This window comes from Cannabis sativa, chromosome 1, assembly GCF_029168945.1.
Source record: "Cannabis sativa cultivar Pink pepper isolate KNU-18-1 chromosome 1, ASM2916894v1, whole genome shotgun sequence".
NCBI classification, from domain to species: domain Eukaryota; kingdom Viridiplantae; phylum Streptophyta; class Magnoliopsida; order Rosales; family Cannabaceae; genus Cannabis; species Cannabis sativa.
In genome coordinates, this window is record NC_083601.1 from 52,669,820 (window position 1) to 52,685,475 (window position 15,656).

At 27.1% G+C, this 15,656-nt stretch overlaps 1 pseudogene; it reads left to right on the forward strand.

Annotated features, from left to right (window-relative positions):
• Positions 1-2,022: 2,022 nt before the first annotated feature.
• LOC115703958 (glyoxylate/hydroxypyruvate reductase HPR3-like) lies at positions 2,023-4,122 on the forward strand (annotated as a pseudogene).
• The last annotated feature ends 11,534 nt before the right edge of the window (positions 4,123-15,656 follow it).

The following is a 15,656-nucleotide window of genomic DNA, read 5'->3' on the forward strand; positions in this document are numbered from 1 at the left end:
AGTTTATTCCTATTAACCGAAACCACAAAGGTTCGGCCAATTCCATCTCTATTTACCGATCAACCTAACTTGATATATATATTTATTTTTTTTACATAATTTTGGAATATTTGATCTGTAATTTTCATATTGTGTATATAATTATGAAAGAAAGAGAAGAAGAATTTTGTGAAATCTCTGCTTTTATTCTTAATTAATACATAAATTTATTAAAGCATGATTCCTCCAAATTCAATAATAAATTTTCAAATTCTATAATATGAATCTCAAAGTGATATTATATGTTCTTAGGAATGTTTAGAAAAATATAAATAATAATTTATTTTTTTATAGGCTCGAAACAGGTTTCACAAATTTTAAAGGTTTTATAATGGGATTGCTTCATTTTATAATTTTTTTTTTATTTTAAGTTTCTTTTTATTATTTTTTTTTTTCTAAATTTGAAACTGGTTTTTCACATTTATATTATGTTCTTAAATTATTTTTATGTGTTGTTTTCGATTATTTTTGTTAGTGTTTTTTTTTAAAAAAAATTATTGTTCGAAACTGGTTTACATATTTTGAGAGTTCTGTAATGAGTTTGCTCTATTTTATAATGTTATTACAAATTTTTAATTTTAAGTTACTCTTTTTATTTTTTTTAGATCTAGGTTCGAAACTTACACTTATATTTTATTTTCAAATTATTGGTATGATTATATTTGTGATTAATATTTTTTTTTTGTATTTTTGTATGTGTTTTTCTTTTTTCATTTTTCATTTAATTATTTGATGAAACTGGTTTCAGTTAACTTTATTATTTAACATTTATTATTTTTATGGTTTTCATAGCGTCAAAACTAGTTTTACAGGGTCGAAACTGGTTTCCCAGGTTTTAACTGTTCTGTGATGGGATTGCTCCATTTTTATGATGTTATTGTATATGTTTTAGTTTGTATAAAATCAATTTTATTATTGTAAGATATATGAACAACAATTTTTGTTTTATTTTTAATAATCAGTTTCTAACACACATTATTTTATTATTTTTATAACTGGTTTTTTTAAGTAAATAGTTTTCATAACTGGTTTTTTTTATTGTTGTTCATAATTGAGTTTTAAGTTTCAATTTTTTATTTGATTATTTTAGGAAACTGGTTTTTATTTGTTTGTTTTTATTTTAATTGTTTTTACTAATTGGTTTCTCACATTCTACTATTTTTTTTAGTCTTTTATAGTTTTTATTGCATTTTGTCTCTTTAATTTTTTTTTTTTTTTATCTTTGATTTTACTTTCTGATTCTCTTTGTTATATTTGTTGCATATTGTATGCTTAAATCAACTCTGGTTTTTGAGCAAGTAAATAAAAAATTAAATGCCAAAATAAAGAATGAAGTTAAAAAATTGGTTATTAGATATTGATATAAAATTTATCTGTTCGAAACTGGTTTTTAAATTTAGTATCGTTTGTAAAAGTTTAGTTATTAGACATTGTGTATTTTTCATTATGTTATTGATGAAATTATTTTTTTCCTCTTTTAATGAAATAATTAGTTTATCTTAATATTCATGAAACTGGTTTTTAAAGTTAGTATCGTTTTTAGATTAAATTTTTTTTTATTATCTTGTTGATGAAACTATTTTTTTATTCTTTTAATAAAATTATTAATTTCTTTCAATGTTGATGAAACTGATTTTTAAAGTTTGTATTATTTTTAGATTATAATTTTTTATATTATTTTTTTTTCCAGGATAATGTTGACGAAACTGTTTTTTTTTTTTTTTTTTTGTTAATGAAATAATTAGTTTTTAATAAAAAAACAAATAAACAGTACTTTAAATAAAAAAAATATGTTTAATTTCTGAAGAAAAAAAAACAGCATCTATATTGGAGATTATTTTTTATTTATTTTAGTGTTTTATTTTTTAAAAAAGATAAAAAAATAAAAAGAGACACAAATTTAAAGTTTTTTATGACATTCCTTATAACTTTTTCCCATATTTGTAAGTTTTTTTTAAAAAATATCATATTTAGTGTAATTAAGTATTTAGGCCATATATATCAAAACTTATCTTCATTTTCCCATATTTTTGTAAATAGTCCTCTTTCAAATTCATTTTTACTCTCCTCCTTCCTCTTCGTTTTTGTTGCTAAATTTATGTAAATAAAGGTTTTTACTCTCCTCTTTCCTCTTCAAATTCAATGGCTCTTCCAAACGATCAGCCCCAACTCCTACTGATTGTAAAGACGCTACCCATTATTTTATTGCCATTGTTTGATCAAAAGTTTCGATTGGTGAAAGTGTTGGAGTCGGAGCTACCTCTGGACCAGTTTCTGAAGAGAAATGCAATCTCAGTCCGAGCGATGATTGCCAGCCACGCCACCTCCGTCAACGCCGACCTACTCCAACTGCTTCGAGCACTGCGAATGGTGGTGACTTCCAGTGCGGGCGTCAATCAGGTCGACTTGCCCGAGTGGTTTCGGTGGCCAATGTTGGGAACGCTTACTCGAAAGATGTGGCTAATATGGTCGTGGGTTTATTGATTGATGTGCTTAGGAAAGCTGCCTCCGATTGCTACATCAGACATGGGTTCTGGAAAGTCAAAGGGGATTTTCCTCTTCCTCACATCACAAGGTAAGCACTACTACTTTTTTTTTTGGGGGAGAAATGCAATAGTTAAGAATATCCCATATATTTTATAACTGTAATTTAACAAAAGCTAAGAATTTATCAAACTATTTAAGGATTTGTCAAACCGAATTTTGCTAACTCCACTTTGTCAATTCAAATTACTATTTACAATTGCTTAGAATTAAGTCTCTGATTAGCCAAGAATAAGATATTGAGATAAAATCCCACTTTTTCTTTTAGGCATATTTAGATTTTGTTGGTTGTATCACATTTTTTATCATTGCAAAATAATAATTTAATAAGAAGAATCAGGGTTCTAAATTTCAGCTGGGAGGAAAGCGTGTTGGAATTGTTGGATTGGGGAGCATAGGCTGTGAAGTTGGTAAAGGGCTTGAGACATTTGGTTGCACAATCTCTTACAACTCAAAGAGCAAAAAACCCTCCATTACATACTCTTTTTATTCTAATGTTAAAGAACTTGCTGAAAATAACGTTATTATCATCTTGTGCTGTAGTTTGACAGATGAAACATACCATATGGTTAACAAGGAAGTTCTTTCTACTTTGGGAAAGGAGGGAGTGATTGTTAACGTTGGGCGTGGTGCTCTTATTAATGAGAAGGAATTGGTGAGGTGTTTGGTAGGAGAATATATCAAAGGAGCTGGTTTGGATGTGTTTGAAAATGATAATGCCTCAAATGTTCCTGAAGAGCTGTTCCAATTGGATAATGTTGTGTTCTTTCTCCACACGCTGCTGTACTTACTCCAGAGTCTTTTGAGAAGGCTGCTTCAGTTATGATTGCCAACCTGGAGGCTTTCTTCTTCAATGAACCGTTATTAACTCCAGTGACCAATCCCTAGTAAGTTGCCTATTTTCTTATATCATTGGTTTAAACATTTTTAGCTATATATATAATTGTAGAAGTGACTCTGCTTTATTAGTTTTTAGCATCCATATAATGTTCCCTGATCCCTTCTTTTCCTCAACTGCAGGATTCTGAAATATTCATTTGATGAAAGATGAAATATTGAACCATGAAAAGAAGGCTTTTTGACAATATGAGCTTCTGGATTTAATCTATTATTTGTTCAGGTTAGTCTGTAATAGATTTGTGGAAGTGCTAACTAGTGAGGAGGAACATGATCCATCTAGTTAAAATATGTTTACATGCATTATAGAAGGACTAGAAACAAGGTGGATGCTTAAGACTTTGATGAGCAGAATGGTATATATGCATAAGTGGGTGGGGCAATGATGGTCTTAAATATTTGACATTTGTTCATATTAATATTATGTGGTCCTTCAAAATAAATAGGAAAGCCAGGTGCCTATGGTTATTGTTTTTGCAGTATAGAAGATCATTTGTATAAATGACACAGTTTGTCTGTCATGTGTGGTTCCAGAACAACAAATTGATTATCAACTGAATGATCGTTTCCAGTTTATGTACTATGTATATCAGCTAATTTAGTTATTCACAGTACAAGTTACAACCATATTTTGAAAAGAAACCTGTTGCTTGTAGAAAGACCCAAAATTCCATCATACATGATGTGTAAAACTTACATTCTTGATTGTTTTTCTTTCCCAATACGTATGGATTATTATTATGTTTCGCTAATTAAAATGAACGAAATCACTAATTAGCATTTGTTATTTGTAAACAAGTGACAAGGTCTAGTGCAGGCAGTGCTCTGGATTTTCCCTAAATCCTAAAAAGTTTAACGTAATATATAAGATTTGGAAAAGTGATTCGATTTTTTCATTGATTATGTACAGTCTTTATATAGGCAATATAAGAATCTTTGCAACAGATTTTGGAGAGTAAAACTCTTGCACGCAAGACTAGCTAACAAGTTAAGGAAATTAAATACATAAGAATAGACTAATGGGGCGTTTGGTATGATACTTGGAATCGATGAATTTGTGTTTTCAATTAAGTTTCACTTTTTAAATTAATAAGGTAGTAATGTTAATTCTCTCAAACGTATGAGTTTCATATTTCTTCCAAGTCTTTATTTTAACTTTACTCTCTCTAAGTTAAATTCTTATAACAAATACTCATTTGGTGATGTTTGGTTGCAAGAAGTAAAAATATAGCTAGAATAAAAACGACATTTCAATACTTTAAAATAAAATCAAATAAAGGAATAGAATAAAACTTGTTTACTTTTCATTCCATTTCATTCCTTCCAATCAAATGCGACTTAACAGAATTAAGAATTGGTTTTCATTTGGTTGGTTAATAGTTTCCATTAATGAAAGTTGTTTCTATTTGGTTGGTTAGTTGTTTCCATTTCATGATTAAATGGTTTTATTTCAATGACATTGTTTTCCATTTCATATAATTTTCATTTTGATATTGAATTGTTTCCATTTTGATGTTTAATTGTTTCTATTTTTTCAGTTTAAAATGTTTCCATTTCACAAACTATAGTTTTCATTTCAATGTTAAATAATTTTGAGGTTAAATGGTTTCCATATTTCAAGGTTAAATTTTTTCTATTTTATTGCTTCCATTAAACACTCTCACACACATAATGCTATTTGTTTCCATTTCACACACACATAATGCTAGTTGTTTCCATTTTAAGATTATGCTGTGTCCATTTTGTAGGTTAAATTGTTTCCGTTTTTAATATAAGTTATTTCTATTTTTTATGATATTTATTTCTATTTTACATATATTTTTGATGATATTTGTTTCCATTTTGTATATCTAATTTCAAATGCAAATTGTTAGTATGCTCATATAGAAATGTTATGATCATTCATTCATTCCAAAGTCATGAATAAGACTTGTGCTCATATATGCCATTAGATTTGAAAATTTACTGAGTTATATGGGATGATGGGACAAAGCATTTGTCTCAGTTTGGTTTGACAAGTGGATTAGAGTTTATATGGGAATGAATACCAAAACCCACTTGAACCCAATAATTCTTTTTTATTTCTTGGTTTACATATCAACTAAAACAAATCCGTCCCATTCATGGCTAAAGATTGCTTTTCCTTGCTTCCATATTATATTGTAGTTGTTAGGCTCTTGAAACTCTAGCATGCCACCCACATTCTCAGCAAAAGCAATGAAATCCGCTTCAGCCAAATTTTAATTTGAATCTCATTTTGTACAACTTATTATTATTATTATTATTATTATTATTATTATTATTATTATTATTATTATTATTATTATTATTATTATTATTATTATTATTATTATTGTTTCCATTTTTAATGTGAGTTGTTTTCATTTGTTATGATATTTGTTTTCATTTCACATATATAGGGTTATATGCTACTTGTTTCCATTTCACAAACTATAATAACCATTTCGTGGTTAAATTATTTCTATTTTTCAAGGTTAAATTATTTCTATTTTCAACGTGAGTTGTTTCCACTTTTTATTATATTTGTTTCCATTTCAAATATATGAAGTTAAATGGTAGTTTTTTCTATTTCATAAACTATAGTTTCTATTTCGAGGTTAAATGAAACTTTTTTTTTTCGAGATTGAATTGTTTACATTTTTTAATGAGAGTTGTTTCTATTTTTTATGATATTTGTTTCTATTTTACACACATATATATATATACTAGTAAAAAGTTACGTGCGAGGCACGTATACTATATTTTATGCTAGTTTTATCTACGTTATTAAAAAGTGATACAATTAAAAATTAAAAAAAAATATTATTAGTTATTAGGTTCAACCTGTGTTCATTTTTAAGAAAAAAAAATATTTACGAAATAATAATTTGTTGCAACACGAGTACAGACAAAATTCAGAAAATATAGCATTTATTAGTAGAGTATTGACAATTTCAACAGTAAATTAACTGATTGTATATTTTTTTGTCTGCTAACATTAAGCTTTTGATATTTGAGTGGTGAACTCTTATTTGTCCGCTTTTCAAATTTTTCTAACACTCTCATTTTATTCTTCCAACTTTCTGTAGTTGGAGTGATGTCCTTAATTGTTTTATATAGTGTAGTCATTTATTCACTTGTTTTCAAATAAAACAATAGATATACAAAATAAAATTAAATATAACTAAGCTCATATTAAAATCAATCTCACCTTTCAATATAGTAGAAGGTTTTTAAATTGATTCATTCTCACTTAATAATAATTGTGACAGACCTAACGAATAATAATATTATGTTACCTAATAACAAAATAGAAATCCACCAAACAACATTATGAAAATTCCAGGTATAATTATATAAACCTATTACTCATTGAAGTCTATAAGAAACTCTAAAAAGCTCACAATACGAAATTTCACATCAAAAATCTAAAAATGATCAACTATGTAGCAGGAATAATAATACAATAACCAAAATTGCCTAGTCATATACAGTCTTAAAACTTAAAAGAGTGGCATTATTCATTCAAGTTTCGACTAAGTGTTTCTGAGTTTGAGTTATAATATTGTGTCATGTGTTTATGTCCAAATATTATGTGTCTCTGGCTAATCTAGTGAAGAAGATTGAAGTTTTGATTCTCAATAAATTGAATGAATATAAGTGTATACTTTGTAGTAGGTCATTATTGTGTCATTTTTAAGTTAATGTGTCAACTTGAAAATAATTCATTTAATAAACAGAATGGAGTCAATCTAAAAATATTTTTCTACCTTAATAAGTAGAGTTATAGAAAACAAACTCAGTAACTTTTTGAGTGTTAAAAAATTGTAAATGGTTATAAATTCAGAGTAAGTAAGTTGTGTGTGGCAGCTGGTTAAAGAAGCCAAAATTGAGGTTTATGATTAGAAAGTAGAAGCACTTATTTAAGAACTTTCCTTTGTTTGAAGTAACAGTATAATAACTAATATTTTTTATTACATATTAATAATTAATTCAAGATGAACTTTTCAAAGTATTTTTGAAACATCGTGGGATATATAAATGCAATACTTTTGCATCTTTAGCAACATATATATATAATATATAAATAGTAGTAAATTCTTATTTAATTTTTAATTGTATCATGGCAAAAAATTTAATATATAGCTTTTTACTTACCATGCATGGTCGGCACCTCAATTGAATAGAGTCCTATCCAATTAGTTTCTGTTTTTCGTGTCTTGATTTCAAATTATAAGAAATTATTATTTTTCTTTAGACCTTGACCACTTAATCTATGATCGTATAGTTTTAGAATAAAATTCTTATATGATCGTAGATGTATATTTATGGTATTGTTTATTAATAATTAAGATATCAAATTAAATATTTTAAACTATGAATTTTTCATAAACCATTTTATTTTTATTAATAAATCATTTTATTTTTAATATAAATATACATCTACGATCATAAACTATATTCGGTTCCCTACTCATCCTTTCAACCTCAATTATCTCTTTGTGATTTACAACCAATTTTGTCATTTTTTTCACCTACAAAATTAAATTTATTTAAAAGTCCACCCCATATATATCTATTATCAAACTTTACATATATACAAAGGCTTGATTAGTTTAAAATTCAAAAAAGTTTTATGTTTCTGAAAATTTAAAAGATGAGTCCACACGAAAATTTTTTATTGGTTGGTAGTTTTAAAAAATCTGTTTGGTTTGGTTTTGTTTTTACTTTTTAATTTTTAAAATTGTATTTTCAAAATTAATAAACCATTTTATTTTTAATATAAATAAAAAGTCACCATGAATTTCTCATAAACCAAGAATTTTATTATATAGGCACACTTTATATAGAATAAAAATAATTATATAATATTCTTCGCTTTTATTTATTTATATATATCACAATTGGTATTCTTTTTTTTTCCTCTCTCACTACGATTCTTTGAGTGTGTTTACTGAGAATATTTAATGCTTAATAATCTCTTCTCATTCTTTCTTAGTTTACTATGATTTTGAACTACATTTGTGTTTTTGCCACTTTTTCTGTTCATTGTGATCTTAAACCACAATAAATTATTCTAAATAATATAAATAAAATGGACGATTATTTTATATATATATATTTTTAATTTCTAGAGTTATAGTTGTAATTATATATAGAGTTGAAATATGCTAAATATCAATTCAAATATTAATAGGATTTGTTTTATTATTATTTTATTATATATAAATAATATTTTATTATTTTATTAAATAAAAATAAAAAGTCACCCATAAATTTCTCATAAACTAAGAATTTCAGTTATATAGGCACACTTTATATAGAATAGATATATGAGATTAAATGCTAATTATTTCTATTTCGAGTTTAAACTGTTTCCATTTTTAATGTAGTTGTTTCAATTTTTGAGGTTAAAGACTAGTTGTTTCTATTTCACATTTAGAGGTTACATTGTTTCAATTTTGTTGTTTCCTTTTCTCAATGTGAGTTGTTTCCATTTTTTATGATATTTGTTTCCATTTCACACATAAGGTTAAGTGTTACTTATTTCCATTTCGAGGTTAAATTGTTTCTATTTTTTAAGGTTAAATTATTTCCATTTTTCAAGGTTAAATTAGTTTCAATTTGTTGTTTACATTTTTCAATGTGAGTTGTTTCCATTTCACAAACTATAGTTTCAATTTTTCGAGTTTAAATTGTTTCTATTTTATTGTTTTCATTTTTAATGTGAGTTGTTTCCATTTTTTATGATATTTGTTATCATTTCACGCATAAGGTTAAGTGCTACTTGTTTCCATTTCGATGTTAAATTGTTTCTATTTTTTAAGTTAAATTGTTTCTATTTTTTAGGTCAAATTGTTTCTATTTTTTTAGGTCAAATTGTTTTTATTTTTTTAGGTTGAATTGTTTCAATTTTTCAAGGTTAAAGAATTAGTTCCAATTTGTAGTGTCTATTTTTCAATGTGAGTTGTTTTAATTTTTTGAGGTTATCTACTAGTTGTTTCCATTACACAAACTATAGTTTCAATTTTGTTGTTTTCATTTTTAATGTGAGTTGTTTCCATTTTTTATGATATTTGTTTTCATTTCACACTTAAGGTCAAGTGTTACTTATTTCCATTTCGATGTTAAATTGTTTCTATTTTTTTAGGTTAAATTGTTTTCATTTTTCAAGGTTAAATTAGTTCTAATTTGTTGTTTCCATTTTTCAATGTGAGTTGTTTCAATTTGTTGAGGTTAAATGCTAATTGTTTCCATTTCAGAAACTATAGATTCAATTTTTTGAGTTTAAATTGTTTGTATTTTGTTGTTTTAATTTTCAATGTGAGTTGTTTCCATTTTTTATAATATTTGTTTCCATTTTACACATAAGGTTAAGTGGTACTTGTTTCCATTTTGAGGTTAAATTATTGTCATTTTTCAAGGTTAAATTAGTTCTGATTTGTTGTTTCCATTTTTCAATATGAGTTCTTTCAATTTTTTGAGATTAAATGCTAGTTGTTTCCATTTCACAAACTATAGTTTTAATTTTTCGAGTTTAAATTGTTTCTATTTTGTTGTATTCATTTTCAATGTGAGTTGTTTCCATTTTTTATGATATTTGTTTCCATTTCACACATAAGGTTAAGTGCTACTTGTTTCCATTTCGAGGTTAAATTGTTTTCATTTTTTGGGTTAAATTGTTTTTATTTTTAATGTGAGTTGCTTCTATTTTTTATTATATTTCTTTCCATTTCACATATATAATATTAAAAGCTAGTTGTTTCCATTTTATAAACTATAGTTTCCGTTTCGTGGTGAAATTATTTCCATTTCGAGATTAAATGTTAGTTGTTTCCATTTCACAAACTATACTTTCTATTACGAAGTTAAATGGTTTCTATTTTTTGAGATTAAATGCTAGCTGTTTTTATTTTACAAACTATAGTTTTCATTTTGAGATTAAATGCTAGTTGTTTTCATTTTACATAAATGAGGTTAAATGCTAGTTGTTTCTATTTCGTTAACTATAGTTTCCATTTTGAGGTTATATTGTTTTTATTTTTTATTATATTTGTTTCCATTTCACATATATGATGTTAAATGCTAGTTGTTTCCATTTTGAGGTTAAATAGTTTTCATTTTTTGAGATTAAATTATTTTCACTTTCGAAGTTAAATTGTTTCCATTTTCAATCTGGGTTGTTTCTATTTTTTTATAATATTTGTTTCCATTTCACAAACTATAATTTCTATTTCGTGATTAAATTATTTATATTTTTTAAGATTAAATGCTAGTTATTTCCATTTCACAAACTATACTTTCCATTTCGAAGTTAATTGGATTCTATTTTTTGAGATTAAATGTTAGTTGTTTCTATTTCACAAACTATAGTTTCCATTTCGAAATTAAATGCTAGTTGTTTCTATTTTACATAAATAAGGTTAAATGCTAGTTGTTTCTATTTCAAAAATTATAGTTTCTATTTTGAGGTTATATTGTTTCTATTTTTTGAGGTTAAATTATTTCCAATTTCAATGTTAGTTGTTTCCATTTTTTATGATATATTTTTTTTTTCTATTTAACATATATGAAGTTAAATGCTAGTTGTTTTTATTTCACAAATTATAGTTTTTATTTTAATGTTAAATTATTTTTATTTTTGAGGTTAAGTTGTTTCTATTTTCGAGGTTAAATTCTTTCCAATTTCAATGCTAGTTATTTTTATTTTTTATGATATTTGGTTTATATTATTTTATTTTTCAACTTCAAATTTCAACTCCATTCCCATTCCCGAATCTCTACTGTGTATTACCACCGATTCATCGCTGATTTTGTCCCTCTGTCTTCAATTTTTCACCATACTATAAATATATAATTAGATGCATATCTATAAATTTCACACTTTAACAGTGTTCTTTCTGTTGAGTAAACTGCTAGCAAAATAAAAGAGGAACGATATTACCGAATGAAGAATTCTGGGTTGAGTCGCGGACTAAGTCGCTCTCTTTAAGACGTTCGCGGCACTGCCCAGGAGTGTGCAAGCAGTCAGAAATTGCCGGTCGTCCCCAGGATAAAACAGCCCAGTCGTTGCACTGTATCGGAACCCCACTGCACTGTAGAGCACCGTTGAATACACCCAAAAAATTTGATATCGCAGATGGAATTTTAATTTTATGAAAACTGTGTTTTTCTGATACGAAATAGTGTTGGGTTTTATGCCCTAAATAAAACTCATTTCATATAATCAGATTTACTTATTAATAAAGATCAGAAATAACATTTTATGTTGCATGGTTCACATGATTTATTTCATGATTATATGTGTATATAATGTATGAATTCCTTTTAAGTCCAGAACATATGAGTTGGTTAAAGATTATAGTGTTGTCAGCACAGTGGAATATAATCTTTATTATATGTTCAAAAGTAGATTTCCTGATTTGTCAGAACACTGGATTTAGACTGACATGGTATAATCAGCGATAGGTATTCTTACACCTTGGAAAAGTGTTATGTCCTTTCCAGGACATTGGCAAAGTTTACCAGTATCGGATGCATGGAGTATGCATTGGAATGGACCGATATTGAACTTTGAATTAGATTTTGAAACTTACCGTAAATATCTATTCAATTCAATATCATAAGTTGATCCTAGATCACATGATCGAAATCCTGATATGGTTAGGCTCAATTTCAAGAGTGTTACTCGTGTTCTTTGATTTGTTAGTTAAGCCCAGTTTTGTATCAGGGTAATACGTATATTTTGGGAACACGGTAATACAATTGAGTGGGGAGCGCTAACATAAATATGGAATCTATAGCTTCTATTTGGCAAATAGAAGTAAAGGATGATTTCCTTCGAGCTTAACCAAACGAAGATAAATGGTGGAGATCTCATTTCACTTAGGTGAAATATCATTTATACAGGGTTAAGTGTTTTAAGGATAAACATTGTAGGGTGTTACGGTAATTTAATCCTGTACAGTGTAAATCATCTATATAGAGGATCATTGATCACATTAGGGTTATAACAATGGATAACTGATGACGTGTCTATATCGTGGAACATATAGAACGTTTCTATATGACTGAGAGTGCAATTCCAAGTTCTAAGTGTGGATTCAATGAGGAATTAATAAGTTAGGGAATTTACTTGGTAAATTCGGTTCGACTTATTGGAAGCTCGGTTATATAGACCCATGGTCCCCATACTAGTTGAGGCCATACTGCTTGTAAGACTCAGTTAATTGATTTTAATTAATCAATTATAATTCTAAAAGTTAGACTATGTCTACTTTATGAATTCTCACAGTTTAAGGATGAAATCGTAAAGAAAAGGGTTTCTAGGTTTAATTATTAATTAAGAGACTTTGTATGTCTAATTAATAATTATTTTAAATGACAATATTATTTAATAATCTATTTTAGTTATTAAATAATTAGTTTTGGCATTTAAATGATTAGAATTGAAAAAGTGGCATTTTTGGAGAAATAGAAATAAAATTGAGGAAACTGCAAAATCCAAGTGATGCCCATTTCCCTCTATGGCCGAGCACTCCCTTTGTGTTTCCCAATTATTATTTTATTTTTTAATTGTCATGTAATTGCTAATCAAAGCCTAGCTATAATAGGAAAGTGGTGGATCACACTAAATAAGGCAGTTAATCAATTACACAGTAAAAGAGGAAACTGTTTTATTTGGAAAGTTGTGTTCTCCCTTCTCCCTATATAAAGCAACCTTTGTGTCTCTTCTCTTGTATGCTATCAGCCACGAAATTAAGAGAGAAAAGAGAGAGAATTTTCGAAATCCTTGTGAGATGAGTAGTGCCCACACACATCAAGTGGTATCTCAATCATAGTATGGAAGACTATGGAATTTCTGCATCAAAGAAGGAGAAAAGAAGATCCAAGTTCAGATCTTGGTGATGCTCTGCTACAGAAAGGAATCAAGGGCTAGAGATCTGAACGGAAGGAGTCATATTATTCCGCTGCACCCACTGTAAGGTTTTCTAACTTTATATGTGTTTATTTTCATTGTTTTAGAATACATATTAGGTTGTTAATTCAACATACTTGTTAGTAAATCTAGATCCTGGTAAAATAATTTCCAACAACTGGTATCAGAGCCATGGTAATGATTTACTTTCATGTAATATGAATTAAAACGATGAATGCATGTTTCTGTGTTGATTTGGATGGTTTCATGTTGGTTTATGTGCTTATGTGATGAATGTTAATGTTGTACGAAATTTTTCCATGAAATATAATTTTTCAATTTTTGAAAATATTTTATTTGGATTCCTTGTGAAAAATTAAGCAATTTTGTTTTTTACGGAACTCGATTTCGATAAAAATTGAAAAAGTTATGAATTTTGGAAAATCGGGTTTCTTGGATGTCGAAGCTAGGTGCACGAATGCACCAGGTGCTTCGATCCGCGCGCGCGTGAGCCTGGGTGTGCACCCTGCAGACGCCGAAGTCTACCGCACACGGGACCCTGCTCCCGCCGAGGTTTCTCGCCCATGACACTCCATCCGCGCGCGTTTGAGGCTGCTGGCAGCCTCCTGGGCTGCTGCATGCAGCCACTTTCCCAAAATTGCGATTTTTGGGATTTTTTCCCAAAAATCCAATTTTTCCAAGGGATTGTTTCCTAAAATTCATTTTTACTTTTTTAAATATTTCTAAATTGAAATGTTTCCAATTTTAAATATTTTCAATTTGGAATTTTTCCAATTTAAAATATTTCTATTTTGGATTGTTTCCAATTTTTAAATATTTCCTATTATGGTGAGATTTAAAAATTTGTTAAGTTCTTTAATATTTATTTATTATTTAATTATAAGATTAGATATTTTGATATTTAAGATATTTTAAATTAAAAGATAACTTTGTCTTTTTATTTAAAATATTATATTAAAATTATCTTATATGACAAATTAAATAATTAATAAATTTGAAATTAACATAGATATTTTTATAGATATACTTACCATAATGTTTTCAAATTCAAAAATTTGTTATTTTGTTAAATATTTAATTATTTATAAATTATAAGTATAAAAATGATATTTTTTCTATATATATCATTTTTTCCATATTAGAAATTTATAAATCATATCTTAAATATTTAAATAACATAGATATTTTTGTAGGGATTTGAATATTGCTTAATTTGAGATATTTTGACATATAATTATGGTAATTATTATTTAACCAAATCTATTTTAAAATTGGTTTATTTTATTAAATTATAAGATCTGAATGTGATATTGAAGATTCTTTCCTTTCAAATCATTGATCTTATTAGATATTTAATTTAATTTTGATTCAAATAAACCTAGATATTTTAAAATTAGTTTCCTTTATTTGGTTAGTTTAAGAATAATAATTTAATTATATTAATATCTTGATTCACATCTGTTACATGGACAATGTTTGTTTGTTTATATTGTTTATTCAAAACTTTTTAACAAACCTATTATTTATCTGATCTAAATTGCTATGATTAACTTGTTGACAGATCATGATCCAATGATCTGATTTTAATCATAGTCCAATTGACGATAGATCTTATAAATAATTTGTAACAGGTAAATTTTGTACTTCTTTCATCTGTGTAAACCTAGTAACATGATAGGGTCCATCCAAATCATTTGACCTGTGTGAGCCTATATGTTTGCTTTTGGGTTTAGATACATATAGGGAGCCCATTTAAGTTTTTACTAAGTAAATGGACTAGGTTGCTAAAATAAATTTTGACATAAGGAAATTTATTTAGGCCCAATTAGATTTGGGCTTATTCAATGAATAACAATTGTTTATTTTAAGGTTAAATTCCTCTCTTTTGGGCCTTGTGTGAGATGAAAAACCGTGTTTTTGCAAATGTCAGTTGTATATAAGAAAATATAAAAACTGTAAGTGTTTGCAGCAGCAGAAAGTAATTCTGCTACAGCAAAACTGAACAGACAGAATATAAAATATTTGCAGAAAAATAAATAACTTGACACAAGAGATTTATACGTGGTATCAGTGTTCTCACGAACACTCCTAGTCCACGGGGCCACGCCCAGAGAATGAAATCAATTAATAAAGTATCAAAATTACAAAGACAATTGACTTAAACAAGTTTAGACTCCCTCTAAAGTATTGCCGCAATCCTTTGTAATCCACTTTATGAATCTGACTTCTTGAAACA